This window comes from Limulus polyphemus, unplaced genomic scaffold (genome assembly GCF_000517525.1).
Source record: "Limulus polyphemus unplaced genomic scaffold, Limulus_polyphemus-2.1.2 Scaffold3591, whole genome shotgun sequence".
Classification (NCBI taxonomy): domain Eukaryota; kingdom Metazoa; phylum Arthropoda; class Merostomata; order Xiphosura; family Limulidae; genus Limulus; species Limulus polyphemus.
The window spans coordinates 60,301-64,756 of record NW_013669201.1 but is presented as its reverse complement, the minus strand read 5'-3'; the positions used below and the strand labels follow the sequence as shown (position 1 = coordinate 64,756).

Below are 4,456 nucleotides of genomic sequence, written 5' to 3'. Positions count from 1 at the left end.
TTAAACTTCTCAAATGCTTTGTCTACTATATTTGGATCAAATCCTCTATCATTAGCTATATACTTGATTAATAACAATTCGTTATTTAAATCTTCCTGTCTTGAACATATTTTTATAGCTCTATAAACATATGTATAAAATGCTGATATTTTTTGGGTTTTTATATGACATGATTCTTTGTGTGGCGACATGACAACAGCAAAAGGGTTTTTAGTTAGGAAGGAAGAAGATAACTTGGAAACATCAGTTTATAGAAAAACCTTTTGCTGTTGTTATGCCGCCACACAAAGAATCATGTCATATAAAAACATGTACTTGTAGATAGATATTTTAAAGTGGAAGCCATACGGCTTCAATAAGTTTTTATTGTGTAAATATAAAACGTTATTTTAATTATTTATTATAATTTTAAAAAATATATATATAATTTATTATATACGTACCTCTTATCTCCATTGACTTATCTATTTAATAACAAGGAAATGTGTAACAAAGTGACCTGTAACTGTACCAGAGTTACACAAGTTTTTAAAGTCTATATATTGAACTTCTATTATCACGTGTAATCATACCACATCTACAGAGGTTTTGAAACTCTTTAGAACGTATTTAACCTTCAGTTAGGATAAGACTCTTGCAGTAACTGAAAACATGCCCAAACGTTTTCACTAACAATTTTCTTAAATGCAGAAGCAAAGTAAAACAGACACATATCCTTTATATCGAATATCAGTTCTGAAATACATTGTTTTTTATGTTTCCAATACCAAACTGTTCATCTTCTCAAATAAAGGCATAAAACAAAAATGCTTAACAACTTACGCCACACTTCCAGTAAAGTTAATCCCAGCTAAGTGAGGGGATGAACAAATGGTATTACCAAAGACAGGTCCATCGGCAGTCACAAAGTTTATAACACCAGGAGGAAAACCAGCTTCTCTCATTAGCTGGTAGGTGATGTAATTGGCTAAAAGAGATGTGTCTGATGGTTTCCAAACCACAACATTTCCCTATACAAATATATCAATAACACTTTAACTTTAAGTCAACAGATGGAAGCACCTGTTAAATTAAAAACTAAGTCTAATATATATCAAGTACAGTTAGTTTACTAATTACAAACATCAATGATCACAAAAAAAAACTAGGCATGGATGAATAAATCTGTATGTCTTGTTTGGTACAAGGTATCCAGAATAAAAGTCCATCAAATATCTAAGTAAGTTAAGTAAGTGTAAGTGGCATCAACAGATACAGCTCCTGTTAACTTGATTAAAGAAAGTGTCCACAAAAAGTAATGCATTATTTCTAATATGTACTAGCCTTATCAGTTATCCACAAAAACTAATGTATTACTTATAATACACACAAGGCTTGTCAGTTATCCACAAAAACTAATGTATTACTTATAATACACACTAGGCTTGTCAGTTATCCACAAAAACTAATGTATTACTTATAATACACACTAGGATTGTCAGTTATCCACAAAAACGAATGTATTATTTCTAATACACACTAGGATTGTCAGTTATCCACAAAAAACTAATATGAACTAGGCTTGTCAGTCATTTAGTTTGGATTAGTTTACTAGGTGGCACAAACACTGATGATGGAAACCCTTGAGCCGACACTTTTAAAGTCACTATAAACAAATGATCTTTCTTTGTGATATGTAAGTAGGTGTAAATGTATTTGAGTTTTCCACATGACATTATTTACTGTTATTAATTGTTACATAACTTGAAAACTGATAATGATCATATTAATCAAAATTTACCAAAGTTTCGCTAACTGTTGTATTTTTTTTAAAACAGTGTTAAGACTGTCTGTCTACTTGAAAAATATTTTCAAATTCTGTTTGACACTAGTGTCTTTAAAACTATTTTCAAGTTATGTGGAACTGTAGTATCTATTTTTAAAAAATTTTCAAACTGTGTGAAACTGTAGTATATATTTTGACAACATTTTCAAACTGTGTGAAACTGTAGTATATATTTTGACAAAATTTTCAAACTGTGTGAAACTGTAGTATATATTTTGACAACATTTTCAAACTGTGTGAAACTGTAGTATATATTTGACAAAATTTTCAAACTGTGTGAAACTGTAGTATATATTTTATCAATATTTTCAAACTGTGTGAAAGTGTAGTACATATTTTATCAATATTTTCAAACTGTGTGAAACTACTATATATATTTTGACAAAATTTTCAAACTGTGTGAAACTGTAGTATATATTTTATCAATATTTTCAAACTGTGTGAAAGTGTAGTATCTATTTTAACAATAGTTTGAAAATATTAATAAAATAAGATACTACTGCCTAACACAATTTCAAAATATTGTTAAAACAGACACAATGGTATCTAATTTAAGATATTCTCAAGTTTTGTGTGACAGTAGTGTCTTATTTCAGAATATTTCAAAATTACTTGAAACAATAATGCCTTACTTTAACAATATTTTCAAATAATTTGTAATTTTTAAACTATATTTACAAATTGTATGAGACAGTATTGCCTACTTTTAGATCCCTCTTTTAGCATAACAGTTTTAGTGTGTAACTTTTAGAATTAAATGTTTTACTAAGATCAGAAGTATTTGTTTTCAGTTAAAATTCATTCACTGACATTTAGATAGTTAAATCCAAATTTCTAGTACTGAAGGAGGTTTATTAGAAACTCAAAGCCTTTTAAACTGATATTTTAAAATTATTTTTACCAAAATGTTCAATAGTAAAAATATTCATATTAAAGCAATTAGTACAAACCATTAGTGTAGGATTGGTAGATAGGTTTCCCCCGATAGCTGTGAAGTTAAAAGGTGACACTGAAGCCACAAATCCCTAGAAAAACAACAACTCCAGAATAAAAACCTAAACTTCTTAAAGTGACCAGAAAATAACTTTGATGATACTTAAAACATATATAGAAGCTTATAGAAAGGTCTGACATACAGAATGTCAGATTTTATGTATGTATGGGCTGGATTCTTTACAATAAGTGTCTGTGACTTGTTGGCAATACATTTCATCAATAACGAAACAGCACACAGTACACTTGTTTTAAAATAATATATTAAAAACACATCAAACATATATACAAATGTTCTCTACATTGTTGGTTATCACAGTTGTATCCAGAAATTTAATTAATTGTATCTTTTTTCATCAAAGACCACACAGGCTGGTTCATTTACTTTGGAACACAACTGATAAGACAAATTATTTTTCTCTATTCTTGTTATTGCAATACAATCTGTGATAATTTCACTTCAGAAATTGCCAATATATGCTCTTTATGGCTAAAATCTCTAAATATCTCTCCATTTTGGATGCATATTGATACCCCAACAGAGGCCTAGAATGTTCCACACACTATGAGATATTATGATGCAATAATACTTGAATAAAACAATTAGAAAAACTTAGAAGGTTCTAGTAACATGATGCAATAATATGATAATCTCTATGAACTACACAACATATGATTCGTAAACAGTTACGTAACAAACCCATGATAAACTATCACCTCTAAAACTAATTAAATTTAACACTCATGCTAGATAAACTATCTAAATCATAACACTCGCATTCAACTTATATTGAAACAGTCATGTATATCTAACACAGAAAATAAAGATCCCTTGGATAACGTATGGTATAATTCTGTAAAATCCACTCAGATTAAACACTAAGTATGGTATAGTAATTACTGTAGAGGTAATTTGGGTTGTTTTATTTTTAATGTTTGGACTATCTATGCCATGCCCACCATGGGTGTTGAAACTTGACTTTTGAATTAAACACTAAGTATCTTATAGTAAGTACTGTAAAGAACATTTAGATTGTACACTGAATATCATATAATAATTACTGTAAAGAACACTTAGATTGTACACTAAATATCATATAGTAATTACTGTAAATAACATTTATATTTTACACTAAATATATAGTAATTACTCTAAAAAACATTTATATTTTACACTAAGTATCATAGTAATTACTGCAAAGAACACTTAGATTTTACACTAAGTATCATATAGTAATTACTGTAAAGAACACAGATTTTACACTAAATATCATATAGTAATTACTGTAAAGAACATTTAGATTTTACACTAAATATCATATAGTAATTACTGTAAATAACACTTATATTTTACACTAAATATCATATACTAATTACTGTAAAGAACACTTAGATTTTACACTAAATATCATATAGTAATTACTGTAAATAACACTTATATTTTATACTAAATATATAGTAATTACTCTAAAGAACATTTATATTTTATACTAAATATCATATAGTAATTACTCTAATGAACACTTAGATTTTACGCTAAGTATCATATAGTAATTACTGTAAAGAACACTTAGATTTTACACTAAATATCATATAGTAATTACTCTAAAGAACACTTAGATTTTACACTAAATATCA

At 27.8% G+C, this 4,456-nt stretch overlaps 1 pseudogene; it reads right to left on the bottom strand.

The window, feature by feature from the left end:
* The window catches only part of LOC106469647, a 33,766-nt pseudogene that overhangs the window by 10,714 nt on the left and 18,596 nt on the right, over positions 1-4,456 (bottom strand).